This window comes from Trachurus trachurus (genome assembly GCF_905171665.1).
Source record: "Trachurus trachurus genome assembly, chromosome: 4".
NCBI lineage: Eukaryota > Metazoa > Chordata > Actinopteri > Carangiformes > Carangidae > Trachurus > Trachurus trachurus.
Window position 1 is genome coordinate 13,330,777 of NC_139898.1, and position 15,773 is coordinate 13,346,549.

The 15,773-nt window shown below is 40.9% G+C and overlaps 1 protein-coding gene across 1 annotated transcript in view; it reads right to left on the minus strand.

The window, feature by feature from the left end:
* micos13 (mitochondrial contact site and cristae organizing system subunit 13) overlaps positions 1-15,773 on the minus strand; it is a 313,292-nt gene that overhangs the window by 241,162 nt on the left and 56,357 nt on the right. The window lies entirely within an intron of this gene.

Below are 15,773 nucleotides of genomic sequence, written 5' to 3' on the forward strand. Positions count from 1 at the left end.
CAGTGTCACCGTGCGGGTACTTCAACTTATGGTGGCTAATAAATTGGCCAAGTGTAAACTGACATGTGGGCTCGGAGCAGCTTTTAGAGCAGGACTGACCATGTTTGTGGAGCACAATCCTTCATGGAGCTTTTTTAACATTTGAGGAAAAGTGCAAGGGGTCATCACTGATGTCTCATTTCTGTTCCTGCATCCAGGTCAGGCAGGACAGCCATATTTTATTTTAAAAAGTAGGCTACTCCTGTACATTTGCTCAGGCTGATCATCCAGCATTTAAACTCCTGTTTATTAGATTGTTTTTGCATTGTTTTAGCTGTATTTTGCTGTTGCTGCTGGAGGTGGAACTACACATTTAGGCAGTTTGATCCACTGGTTCCCAATCTATACGTATAGCTTGAACCCCTACAAAGGTTCCTAAGATAAATCTGAGCTGTTGTTAGATGATTAACGTGACAGGAAAGAAGAAACATTATGTTTTGCCATTATGTGGAGTCTACTAGTTTGAATGTCAAAATATTTTTCATGAAAAGGTCAAAAAACAGTGTATCCATTCGTTCTTTCCATTTTCAATTGACAATCAAAAATCAGAAAAATTAAAAAGTGACTGTTTTTTTTGTTGTTGTTATTTGTTATTTAATATAATACTAAAACACATTTTTAATACTTTCAATTTGAGGTTCAGATCAATATAAAATGGAAAAACAGGCCACAGGACCCAGGACCGAATTTGATTTTGATATTCAATTGGTCATGTTTATAAGACCCGGAAATTGTTCTGCATGTGACAATTGTATAGGAAGAGGGCTCATTCTGACTTCATTTTCTCACCAATACTGTAGCTACTTATGAAAAGATGGTACTCAGTACAAGTTCTTTTGTATTCTTTTATTAATTTCTAGATTTGTAGAAAGGATAGGATATATTCAAAAGTTTTAGAGTATAATAAAATAATGTTGTAAAAGTTTTACTACTTTACTTTTTTTTTCAGTGAATGACATGAAATATGACAATTGCTTCATCATTTAAAATATTTTATCTAAAGTTTTGAATCATAAAACACAGTCATTGTGCTGACATATACATCTCAATTAAAAGTAAATACAAGGTGGCAAGTACGTCTCCTAAATGATAGAAGGTAAGTAATACTCAATGATCAATGCTTCCAGTCACAAGTGCCCTACATGAATAAGGTGGTATTGTAATCAGCAGTCATTCATTAGATTGAGGCAAGGGACCAGTAAATATTAACCACAATTAGGAGACTTACTGTAAGTCATTTTCAAATAGCAAGAAGACTAATCCCCCAAGAGAGGGTTTATTTGTATCATTTGCCTTCTAAGTACTCAGACCCAAATCCATCATCTAAATAAAATCCTGAAATTAGACCAACATTGACAAAACAAACATTCAACAAGCCATGCAGCCGCAAAGCACCCTTTAGCTAAAACACATCTGCTGGACAGATCTCTAATTGCAGCCCATTTAACAGTGGATTAAATAAAGTGATATACTGTCTGTGACAGCAGGCTCAAGCCTGCAAGGTGAATCAATAATACCGCTGCTGCTTCTCTTACTGTGGAGAAGCAGCACTGCAGGGGTCCCCCTCCCAGAACTCAGGCTCCGACTTACAAACGGCTACATTGCCTTGCCAGAGACTTTGCCTCTCCTGGCTGTGCTGCTCTGGATTCACCAGTAAACTCATACACAAGTGAGGATAGGCTCACATCCAAAGGGCCACGGTTTGCAGGGAGAACAGATTGGTCAACAAAGTTCAGCGCTGAGAAGTTGTCCAGAGCAGATGGTTGTTTTCTTTGGAGCAGAAGTGGGGGATAATTTCAGCTCTATTGAACTGTGCTCATAATATTTCTTTCTGCAAAGTTCAATAAGTGCAAGTGTAGAGGGATAGACATGAGCAGGCAGGGGTACACATTGACATTACCAGTCAATAAAACAGTGGGTGGGAGCTACACAGACACAGACGTTTTTTATTGTAAACTCGTTCTTTTGAAATGTGAATGTAATTCTGTGAAGCAGTGGGTCCCAGAGTGCAGAGTAAGATACAGCTGCTGAAACTGCTGTTTGATTTCGATTTGCGCGCCCAAGTCGCAGTGTTATTTTATGCCCAGTTCATCGTGTTATAAATGTATTGATTAAAAGAGGCAGGGTACTCACTGAATGTGGCTGGCCATCTGAATGGGAGTTGGCAGGGACAGGGGTCGAAGTAGATGTGTTTGGCGGATGGCTCAGCATGTTAGCCTGCTTACATCTGCAGTGAGGAAACAAACAGTGCAGCTCATATTGAATAAGAGCACTGAGCTGTCATGGCACTGGCTCACCCGCCTCTGAGGGAGGTTGAGAGGCTATTTTTAGGGATGTGGTCAACGCAGGGGGAGGGGTATTGAGAACTTCCACTTCATGGTTCTTTATTGACCAATGCCATTAGTGTTTTGCCAAGCTGAAGGCAGAGACAAGAAATCAATAAAGGTCACACTATTAGTGCGAACTAAAAAGTTACATACAATTTAACTGGCTGGCGTTTATTCTGCTGCTTGTTAACCAGTCTGGACCCTGAGAGGGAGGCAGCCCGGCTCGATCTGTTCAGCTTGGGAAGTCCGGAGGGCCCAGAGGGATACAAAGACAGCTAGGGGAGTCATTTTGCATTCTGTGTGCACTCGGAGCAATACAGTTAAGACAGTCCGACAGACACACTCACTTCCTAATTACTCAAATTCAACATTATTCTCCCACATCCAGTACCTCACTTGCATATTGTGCAAACACAGCGATGCTCATCAGCAGAAAAAGCATCCACACAGCTTAACTTGCCATATGCCGTCTTGTTATGAGCCGAAGACAATGAGGAACTCGACAATACTAATCGTGCAGCGTTTTTGCTGTTAAATGAAAGCTTCTTCTCTGCTTGGGCTGACATGGTAAAGTTTTGAGAGTGCAGTGGTGATGGTGGTTGTTTAACAAGCGGCGAGAGTTGGAGGTGTCCCCTGGTGCCTAATTCACCATTTCACTCTGGTTAGGCATTGCAAAGCATGCTTGTTCAAGTGTAAGGTGTTGTTCAAGAAAATTAGGGTGTGATGTGATGATGGCATATCGCTCTGGAGACAGTTTTATGGACCAGTGACTTAACAGGCTGATGGGATGTGATAAGAGCGGACTGAACTGTGGCCTCAGTGTGCTGCACCTTTCTCTCCAGGCCTTTAGTCCCTGGTCTAAAAGTAGAGTGGACCTGTTTGATATCGATCAGAACCTTTTCCTATAAAGAACAGCATGTTGGCCCCATTGCCGCTATTGAAAGTGCTGAATATGATTAAGAAAATAAACTTGCGCTTTAATAGCTGAAAGATTGTCGACCAGAATTTTTCAGCCTAAAATATATAAAAAAGTCCTTCTCCAGTTTATTTCATTCTAATGAGACCCCCACATACTGAGCTGTCAAAACTGGAAAGAACAGCACCCAGAAATGTCTGTAGGTCCTATAAATTCCCTGTTCCTGTCTGTTAAGTGTAAATAATTGAAAGACAAGAGAAGAATTCAAAAGCACACCGACTATACAAACATTTGTGCAACTCAATGTCATGCCTTTAATTCCAATTAGGAAGCAGCGTGAATGTAGTCATTAGTGGAAAGGGGGCAGAGAACTGGCTCTTGCTCTTGGGCTCGATGTAACTAGCTGTCTTAATAATCGTGCACTAAACTATGATTACACCAACTTTGCTTCGCCCACAATTAGGCCTGCACAATATCAGCAAAATGACACTGTTCAATATTGTGAAGACAATAAGACTTGCAATAAATAAGCAAATATGCAGTGCATATTAGTTCACACACACACACACACACACACACACGCACGCACGCACGCACGCACGCACTTTAATCATATAGTTCCTGTGTCTTTCTGAAAACGACTCTATCTGCTGTAGTATTATGCCAGACCTGTGGTGGCACTATAACGCTGCCATACATCAAAAACAGAGAAGACGAGTGGAAAACTTGTGCGTTGTAAACAAACTCCAAACATTACAAGTCAACCAAACATGAGAAGTCATGCCAGTACAAAATGCAGATTGATGCCGCAACGACACGTTTCAGGCACAGTATCCGAAGGTAGTGATGGCTGATCCAGGCTTTGTTGAAGCTTCAACACTTTATTCAAAATATGGTTTATTACTGGAAGCTTCAATGACACAGTGCTCAAGTAGGACATCTAGTGGTCAGTACAATGAAGTGCAATTGGGACGTCATGTCATTTCTTAGTTCATAGATTCATTTGAGATTTGATTGGTCATGCACATTCCTGTTTGACTACACTAGATGGTTGTATGGTTTGAAGCTGACACAGTGAAATATAATGATGAACTCATGTTGAAGACCATGTTTCTTATTTGGCAGTAGGCTAGCTTTATGCTTAGCCTGATATTTGGTGCTATGAATCAGATTCTATCCTAAAATCTAATCTAAATAGCCTTTATCTTAAAAGATGTAGGCAATCTCATTCTAAATGTTTAATAGATGAGCTAAATAACACTCAGTTCTGTCAGGAATCGAACATATGCTACATTGTCGCAAGATGAGAGATAGATGAGATAGATTCAGCCACAGCTCCTCACCTGCCTTCCTCCTACTGAACAGGTTGTTCTCAGTCCACAGAAGAACCTGAAGCAGACTATCATTTCCTGCACCATGTCTCTTACTGCATATTATATGACTTGCATGATAAGAGAAGGGCAGATATCACTGAAAACGATTTTTTAAAAAGACATTTTGAAGATTAATTTTATCATCCAAAACCAAGAACCCTATTATCCAGTGTGGTTGTTGCTTTGCTGTATGAGGGAGAAATGGTCAGCCTGAAGAGCAATCTTGTTCTCTTTTTTGGTGTCGCTGCTGTAATTTGGGAAGCCTTTACAACTGTCCCCATTATATGATTGTCTATGTCACTGCTGTTTTCTTATTACAGTAATACAATTATCACCAAAACACATAATTTCAGAGAGACTGCAAGGTGTTCAAACACCTGGGTTGCCTTTCACTCATTCATGTACTCAACTCTAGCCAATTTACTGAGAGTATATTTGTCTTTACGAATAGAAAGGAAAAGAAGTCAGGAAATGCCAGAGAAGTTAAGTGCAGTGTTGAAACAGAAGATGCAGAAGACTTAGAGGATGTATGGAAATGACAATAATCCAGGTTCTTACACAGGAATCCACGTCTATTTTTGAAGTATAGTGGTTTCCTGATGTTTGTTGATTATCTGAATAACATGGCCACTCTATAGGATTCAGCAATGCAGCACATCAACATAGAAGAAACCACTGACTCCAAAATCAATTTATACTTACAGTTTGTTACCACCAGATGGAAGCTTTGCTCCGTTGTGATTTTCCTCACCAGTAATACCAGTCACGTAAGGACACCCGAGTCTAAATAATGACTAACCTTTAATGAATTATTGCCAGTTTCCCTCAGGCTGTGTCTTAAATATCACATTTGCTGTTACTAATCCATATCTGCAGAAATCAAACTGCCAGCCAAACAAACAGAGCTTAGAAAATAGCTCTGAATATTTGGCCTTCTCAGTCGGCTGGTTATCTCTGTGCGTTGGCACAGTGTATGCAGATGAGGCTGCTGCACAACTGTGGTATTAAGAGCAGCTGTCGTGGGAAACTTTGTTGTACTGAAGGCTGGCGTTATAATGGTAGCATGTGGAAATGTTGGTGTTTATGCAAGGGATAGTGGGGAAATGTGTTTGGCTCTATTGAGTTTAGGTGAAGTGAAATGGGGCTGTTTCAGGATCAGCGAACAGCTGCTGTTTTTGCGACCCCATAGGAGATATTGGTGGCAGGTGCCACAAACTCTCCTCCCACACAGATGTCAATATCCGAGCATGTTTTTCAGCCTTCCTTGTTTTTATACAATCTGTGGGTCATTCAACGGAGTACGTTTGTGACAAGTATTGCTCCTGAGGTGTAAAGCAAAACTATTAACGTAGGCACTAATTTGAGGTACAACTCCATCCTAATGTGTTTTACTTGTGGCCAATCCTCCCTTGTGTGTATAAGGCCTTGTCAGTTTATCAGTTCTCATCCCAATAATAAAAACATACCGTATAAGTATACTTCATAATAAAGACAAATCAGACATTATTCTTCACTTAAAACAGGACAACCATGAAATCTAAACATGGCTTAAAATGCAACATCAATTTGAAAGGACTCATTGTCTGCTCCTGGCAGTAGTTTCTGTATTCATATTTGAACTTTTACAAGCTACCTCTGAGGAAAAATTCTACCCAATTATAATTAGCCTTTGATCTTTGTTGGATAGTTTTTTTCTGAAAAAATAATACAAACACAACAAAGCCAGCAATAAAAAAGGAGCTCAACCTGGTACGAATGGAATAAAGATGTGAAGTCTTAACAGACTGACACTGGCAAATGACCACAATGTAAACAATCCTCAAACCTGAAGATAACAACCTCACAGTGAGATTTGAGCAGGAGAAGATAATAAATGTAAACATATATTGCCAGCAAAGCAATAATGTCTTAGTTGTTTATTTCTTTGTTCAACCCTTATTCCATATGACTGTCCAATTATATCAGCTTAAAGGGATAGTTCACCCAAAATTGAAATTTCTTCTCTGAGTTACAGGGGGTCTCGGCGTAGCAGTGCATGTCCATATAACGGTTGCAAATGGATACCACTTTTCTTCGTAACAAAAAGACACACCAAAAAACATCCAAATACCTCCATGCTGCTTGTATGTAATGTCCCTCTTGTATTGAAGCCCCAAAATGTGAAATTGTTCCGAAAAAATTAAATAAGTGTATATTTCAAGCTTGTTTGTAGCGGAAGCTCCTCTTCCTGGTTCGTCCAATAAAACAACATTTTATCGGTACAGAGCCCTGAGGCAAAGCTGCTGCTGCTCTGTGTGAAGCTTCACTTTTCATTCAAACAAACTAATACGACTGCCACAATTGTTAGATTTCATCAATGAGACCAACATTTATCTCCTAAAAAGAATTTAACCAGTCGGCGGTACAAACCTGCGGGTAAGTTAATTAACAATCGTTTCCTCCGCGGGTATGACAACATAGTTTGACCGGTTAACGAGCGCTGCAGGCGGGTTGCTGACGAGTCACTCTCCTCTCCTTCGCTGGAGCTGCACTTCTCCCAACGCGAAGCAAACTTCTAAGCCGTCATTTGGATAAACTAACCGCACATTGGGGATCTAAACCCTTACTTTCTCGCATGAAAAAATATGAAAACTTAATAAATTAACGATCGTTTCCTCCGGCGGCATGACGACGTCGTTATCGGCCGGCTAAACGAGCACTGCAGGCGGGTTGAGGAGTCACTCTTCCTCCGCTCCTCTGGTGCTCGCTGCAGCTGGCTGCAGCTGGCTGCACCTCACTTCTCCCAACGTGGAGCAAACTTCTAAACAGCCGTCATTTGGATAAACTAACCGCACATTGCGGATCTAAACCCTTACTTTCTCGCATGAAAAAATATTAAAACTTAATAAAGTGACGAAATAACAGCGCTACAGTGGGAAATAAAACAATACGTAATGGCGGCGAAGAAGATATGCATTGTCCCTAAGGTAAAATATACATTTGCCTTACCAGTAAAATTCATATAGTCACACTACAAACCACTTAAAACTGGCAATCCTGAGGAAACTGGAGTAAGAAGTGCTCCGTATTTTACAAATAAACATTACAAATAAAGAATCCACATCTCTTAAGATAACGAATGTTAATGTAGTTTGACTCCCGCACTTTATTTCATAGAGAAGCTTCATACCAACAAGACCTTTCTGCACATTTAGTACAGCTCAACAGCAGCACACACCACATCCTCCAAAATGATCCTATCAACAGCTCTCTACAACAATTATGATCACATTAACATTTGAGGACAGATGTGCTAGACTACATTAGTGCTGCTAACACCTGAGTTCCTAATTCCAAATAAGTCCAGTCAGTTTCCAGTCTGTGTCTGCAACTGATAATTAGAAATATGATCTGGGAACAGCAGTGAAATGCTAATGCCTGGTCGCCTGAGGACATTTTTTAATTTAATGGTTTTATAATACACACACATACACATACATGTAATGCAGTAACATTTACTTAAAGTGTAAAGTAAGTTTAAAATGACGTTCTCTTACCAGACCTGGAAATGAAATAGGTTCTGAATCAAATAATTGATTTGTCAATCTAAAAGAAAATTAAATTGCAACAATGCTGATAACAGCGTGGATCGTCTTAGTCATAGCAGCTTTAAGAGAAGCTACTTCAAGTAAACAGTATTTCTGCCACTTTTCTCAGGGCGGATTGTAGCCACTAGAGAGCAGCCATGATTCACTGAAATGTCTGGAGTTTAATGTCGGCCTGCGACGTGTTCATTCCCCATTGAATGTGCCGTGCTTGTCTTCCCCGGTGTATTAGTAACAGTCGTCTGTGCAGCTCAGCAAGACAAGATAGTGCCTCTCCTCAATGTGATTGATTTCTTATCAAACAAATGGGAAACAGTGGTGTAGCTGTGATGCAGGATTGTCATCTCCATCAAATTTGTGTTTTCCTATAGTGCACAGCCGGGTAAAGGTCAAATGCAGAGACCGCAGTGAATGTGGTGAAATGACAATTGGTCGCCACAGGAAACAGCTGTGTGGTAATGTTCCTGTTTGTCCTCCAGTGTCTGTATTCTGTCAGTCCGCCTAGAGCGAGGCCAGGCTCAGCTGGGCAGCATCGAGAGAGAGATGGTAGAAGAGAACTGAGACAGGAGCTCGTGTCACAAAATCAAACTCTCACTTTAGGCATGGTAAAACTACCTAAGGTAAAATGATGACTGGAGCAGAGAACCGTTTTGGCTAGCTATTACTGTTTCCATTCAAATAAGTGGATACCATCCACCACTATCCAGTGAAAGCCAAGTAATTCAATTTAAACTCGTACACACCTCATCATATCATTGTCTATGTAATGTTCGCTTGCATATATTAACCTGCACCTACAGTATCCAATATCCATCCATTCATGTATCTCAGGGACACAAACAACACACACACAGTCAGTTTTGTCACCAATCAACCTAGTAGCCAGAGTACCAGAGAGAACCCACGCAAACTCCACTGAGAGAGGGAATCGAACACAGAACCTTCTTGCTGGGAAGCAAAGTAACTGTCACCACACCACTGTAACACACCTAGAAGAACATGATTCACCTGTGTTCATCAGCTTGTTTCCTTGTACTCTTTGTAAGCAGGATTGCACAGAAAATATCTAACCAATGTGTACCAAACATAAGGGAAGGGGCCTATTGAAGTTTATTGTTTTCCTAAACATTGTGAGACAGGGCATTTTTTCTAAAATATTTCCCCTAACTCCTAAGTAAATTAATGAATTGATCTTGATGTAAGAAATTAGACAATATACACACAATTATGTGGATCTTGTGTGTGATTGGTGTTTGGCCTTGGTTGAAGTATGTGCTTCAAAACATTTCATACAAAGAAGATTCTTATATTTTCTTCTTCAACATCTATTCACACTCCAGTGGCTAAACTTTAATGCATCATTTTATCGAAATGAACAAATTACAGATTAATTCAATACCTGTAACTCTAGCGGCACACAGCTTTTGTAGGTTTGACTCAATGAATGAACTCGTTCATTCTAACAAAATAACACATTATTGATTTTAGGAATTAAAAGTTTTCAGTGCTTCTTTCTGCTCGTTTGTCATGATTTCATCAAGCAAGACAGTCAAGACACAAGACAGTCAGTGCAAGCAATCCCACTGCCACACTTCTGCCCTGACGTACCAGTAGTCACTACAGTGTCAAACCTGGAGCTTCCTCTGTGCTAAAGAATTGTCCAGCTTCATGATACACAACAGTATCATAACGAGCCGTCCATCATGTTCCATATTATTCATTACAGAATGAAGCTTTATGATTTTTGTGCGGGAAATTAATGTTTACTGGCATCTTTATTTCAAATTATGCATGCTGCCTGAGAGGTCTCACAGTGCGACAACTCTTGACAGATTGGCATTTACAGTAATGATTGGCATTTGGCCTTCAGCATCACTCTGTGTGGTGTTGTCTTCAGAGGCTTGCAACTATAGGAATATGTTGTCATCTGACCCCAATTTCAGAATAGGAAACACAACAAGAGCATTCAAATGGGGAATTAATCGTCCTATGTCAAATGTCATATCAGCTCATCAACAACTCTATCTAAGCGCTACTCTATCCAATTCAATTCATTCATTATGCACAGTTAGCTTCTACTTCCGCTGCAGAGCTTTCGTCACGGCAACTATCCATCTCAAAAACACCCCCTCAGATTAAAAAAAAAGAAATGATAAGACATTCAGTAAATTTCTTTTTAAAAAGACAAGACATTGCAATTTTAGTAAGCCAAGTGGCTGACTGCATCCTACACACCTTCAAATTAATATTTCACAGTGCTGTCAGCCTGCTGACCTTATGATTTGAAGGCAGTGTCTCCTGAGGCACAGGTGAAGGCATGTTCATGGCAGTACAGTATGCTCTTGGCATTAATACATCCCAGCCCATCGACCACTTCACACCCACAAATTAGACATTCACACGGCAAAAAGGAAGTTTGTTCTGTTATTCAACATAATACTGCTGGGGAGGGAGTGGCCTGTTTTTTTATTATCTTTATCTATTTATTTACCTCCTGCTTGGTTCATAAAATGTACTTTAACCTTTAATTAGCCATTCAATACAGTCCTAGCTTTGTACTTCTAATCCAACCTCAGGTTGTGCTGCTGACAAGACAATTAAACTTTTTGTAAATCACTGCATCATCCAGTTGTCTTCTCCCTCATGAGCACCCAGTCTCTCTCTCTCTCTCTCTCTCTGTGCTCCTGTAGTATCTAAGGTCCCTCCATCTCCAGAACAACAGTCTGGATCTACTGCGCACCATCTTCTACTGCCTGAACCTGTGTATTGCCTGCTGTCTGTAAAACTCTACTACCATTTATTCTTATTAGTCTTATCAGATGTGGTCTATACTTACTAGGGGTGTCACGATTCTCCAAATCCTCGATTCGATTTGATTTCCGATTTTAGGGTCACGATTCGATTCTCGATTTTCTTTTTCTTTTTCTTACAGCACAGAGGCCTATGCCATTTTCAGATTAGCCTAGTCTACGATCATTGGTTTTATTCATCAAATTTTGTACAGTAAATCTTATTTCAAAAGATGGGCTACATATAAGTGATGCAATTTCCATAATGTATCACATTAGGCACTATGGTCACATTTAAATCATTTATTTACAATATAAAGGTAACAATTTCACTAAGAATGCCCCCAAAAATCATGATCCAGGGGCCAAAATTGCCCCCAAGGTTTTAAAATATCTGTACATTATCATAATTTTATTTTCATTAATTTACCGTCGCGTCATCTCCTGATGTCGACTTAATGTAATGTAAACGAGATTGCGCTGATACGCGAGAGTAATGTGACAGCGGGGCAGTGCTGTAGCTGCCGAGCTGCGATGGACCTGATCAGACTGGTGGTGGCCTACAGTGAATCAGTCCCGGTCCTCCACCGTCACCAGATCCCCCGAAAGCCCCCGCAAATAATACATCGACAAAAAGTGGCAAGTTGCACCTTTTCGTCGGCTTATTATTTGCGGGTTGTTGTTTTTTTTTTTAATCATATAATGTCACTGCAACATGCGGCTCTCAGTGCTTGTCGGTGCTGTGTAGTTAGAGCTGTGTCTCCCTCCTGTTTCCCAGGTAGGAGGGGGACAAATGGGGGGGGGGGGGTCGTCGATCCTCTCTTTGACTTCGATGCTCGAGACCATGACGTAATTTCGATCGATTTCGATAAAAAATCGAAATCGTGACACCCCTAATACTTACCCCACCCCACTATTCAAAAACACAATTACAATGGCAGGAACCCCCCCCACCCCACTGCACACTACACACTGTCACTTTCAGCTGTTTCTTACGGCCCTGTTCACTAAATCAATGAATGAATGAATGAGAGGGTCCAAGATTCACCCGTTAAATCGTCCAACCCATCAACTGAGTAATACTGTTGTGTTCTTAAAATTACAACAAAAAACGTTTGCCTCTAAACACAAAGTTAAAAGTGAAAGAAATGTCCCATCCCCCCTTTGGTAGTGTGTCTATCACAGTGGAGGATATAAATTCCTAGAGTCAAAACACTAGGAGCCAGTGTCAAACAGACATACACACATAAGGAGAGATAAGTGAGAAGAGCTAGACACACTGGTGGCACATGAAATAGATCTGTTTCTATCTGTCACTGCTGCTGATTGAAGATGAAGGTGAGACCATGACACTCAACCCTCACAGTTTCCTACTGTAAAAACCTGTACCTTTTCTTGATACTTCTTTTAATGGAGTTTTTCTTCAATGCTGGAAAGCCTGTGAAGTGAAGTAATTAGGCCTACAGAGCTTTTGTCCTTTGGAACCTTCCTCCATTAGATAACGATGCAATAATGATTACGTAATGCTTCTTTTATGAAAACCCAATAGACTAGTCCTGGCAAGACACGCTAACTCCAACTCTGTGATGTGTCAGCTGTCAGCTAGCTTATCATACCACGAGGGGCAACGCTGAAAGGCAGGAGGAATCACAGATGATGTTAAAGAAGGGTTTCATTCACTGACAAGTGAGAAAAATAAATCAAAAGAGCTGCAACAAACAGAACTAAACTCAGGTCACATTAACAAGGTAACTTAACAAACCAACTAAACTAACAAATACAGGGCAAAAGGGCAGATCGGACCAAGTATACACAAGGGGATAACAAGAAATTGAACTGCTAATTAAACAGAAGAGTTTATTAATTGAAATAAAAATCATATTAAGCCAAATGTATCAATATATCAAACTCTAAGCAGTAACACATCCACTGCTTCCTGGTGCCAAAGTTTTACCACATACTGGCCAAGAAGCAAGGAATCCCCTGGTAAAACAGAAAAACAACAAAGTGTGTTGTATGAAATGAAAAATGATGTGTCATAATATCTGTGTTTCTAAGATATTATTGTGTCAGTGGGGATTCCTGACTTCTATTATATATTGTGCGGCTGCAGGTGTGGCCTTCAGATGTTGACGTGAAACTAAAGACCCTCTCATTCATTTTCACTGCCCCGCTGTCCTGCTACTGCTGATTCACAGAAACTTCCCTCACCCTACAGGTTTGAGGTTGCTGTTAATAAGTTTAATACAGGACAATTGTTTGTTATGATCCCTTTACTTAAAGGGATAGTTTAAGTAAAGGTTCAATACTTGGTCCATTACTGTTCTCCATTTACATCAATAACATTCCCCTAGCTGCTGGTAATTCTTTCATTCACCTTTATGCTGACGACACAATCCTGTATGCCTCCGGCCCATCTCCCTCCTATGTCCAAGCTACACTCCAGGATAGCTTCCTCCAGGTACAACATGCTTTCTCTCTACTGAAATTGTCTCTCAATACATCTAAGACGAAAGCTATGTGGTTTCACAGGAAGGGCGCTCCCCCCCTCTCCCCATCTCAACTAAACATCTCTACCTGTGAGGGAGCTATCCTGGAATATGTCTCCACCTACAAATACCTTGGCATCTGGTTAGACTCCACGCTTAGTTTTTCACATCACATCTCCCAGTTACAGGCTAAGGTCCGGGCCAAACTTGGTTTTCTTTACAGACACCGTTATGCCTTCACCTCTTCTGCTAAATTGAGTCTCATTAAACTTACAATTCTCCCCTCACTTGATTTCGGTGACACCATCTATCGTACAGCATGTAAAAGCACCCTTGCTAAACTGGACACACTCTATCACTCCGCCATCCGCTTCGCTACAAACGCGTCCCACAACACCCACCATTGCACTCTTTACTCTTTGGTAAATTGGCCATCACTTCACACCCGCCGTCAGACCCACTGGCTCACTCTCATTTATAAGACCCTCCTTCTACGGACCCCCCCTTACCTGTCCCGCTTGCTGCACCAACTCCCTGTCACATACAACACTCGGTCCTCTCATCTCATTCTGCTAACAATCCCCAAAACCAGATCTACAATCGGCTCCGCATCATTCCAGTCAGCTGCTGCCTCTGATTGGAACATATTACAAAAACTCCTCAAACTTGACAAACTCATCTCCATTCCAACCTTCAAAGAGGCCATCTCACACCTTGTCATAGACTCCTGCAAATGTTTTCCCCCCGTCTAACCCCTCTTCCTTTAGCCTGTATTTTTATGTTGAGTGCCCATACCTGCCGCTGGCAGCCCTGGCTCCTCCTTACATGTTGATAATCCTTGTATAGTGTCTTCGCATGCATTTCTGTGTTGTAATGTTCTAGATAACTAATTCCTCGCTATTAACCTTGCCTGTTCTAATTGAGCTGTTACATTAATTTTCTGCCCTGCCTGCTATTGCCTGTCTCGCTGCTCTGCTCATGCCTTGCTAACCTGCTTCCCTGCACAGCCATGCTGGTGTATTGTCTTTGTGACTGTCTTGCTACATGTCTGTTCAGTTCTGTTTTGTGCCTCTGCTTGTGTATTGTCTTCATGGTCGTTCTGCTGCATGTCTGTTTAGCAGTTTTATGCCACTGTTTTTTTAACTTTTTAACTTGTACTTTTTTTCACAGCCCTCTCCCCCTCTCCCCTCAAGAAGCTTGTGCTTTTTGTCAGGCCATCATTGCAAATAAGAACCTGTTCTTAATGATTTTTCGCCTGGTTAAATAAAGGTTAAATAAAAAATAAAAAAATAGTTCACCCAAAATTCAAATTTCACTCATCTACTCACCCTCATGTCGACTAAGGGCTGGGAGAATTTTCAGAGTCCTCCGTGCCTTCTCTGAGTTACGGGGGGGTCCGCGTAGCAGTATTTGTCCATATAATGGTTGTGAATGGTGCTCACTTTTCTTCGTCCAAAAAACATCCAAATACCTCCATACTGCTCGTCTGTAATGTCCCTCTTGTATTGAAGCCCTGACATGAGAAATTGTTCTGCCGGTCAGTGCAACTCACGCGAGATTTGCACTGACACAGGAAGAGCAGTGAACTGAGACACTTGGAGCTTCCGCTACAAACAAGCTTAAAATATAGACTTATTTAATTTTTTTCGGAACAATTTCTCATGTTGGGGCTTCAATACAAAAGGGACATTACAGACGAGCAGTATGGAGCTATTTGGATGTTTTTTGGTGTGTCTTTTTGGACGCAGAAAAGTGAGCACCATTCACAACCATTATATGGACAAATACTGCTGCGTGGACCCCCCCGTAACTCAGAGAAGGCACGGAGGACTCTGAAAATTCTCCCAGCCCTTAGTCGACATGAGGGTGAGTAGATAATGAGTGAAATTTGAATTTTGGGTGAACTATCCCTTTAATACAGTACATCATTCACAGTCTTCTTCGGCATTTTGTTTGTTGAGTCTTTCCAACAGCACCATCCCTACCACCAATTCAAGTATATTTCCATCTCCAGCTGTACTACATGACATCAGTGACTCAGAGTTTATAATGGTTGCTGGCAGTGGCCTCATTCTACCTTCCCACCTGGACATGAGATCAGAGGGGATGTAAGCGTGTGATTTTGGTGGAACAGAGAAAAGTGGTGGTTGTGGAATATCTTTTTGCCTCAAAGGCAAGATCATGAAGATATTTCTTTTTTTTTTCACTGAAATTTTGACTATAACAGCAACTCTCCCAAGAACTCATTTGTGGTGG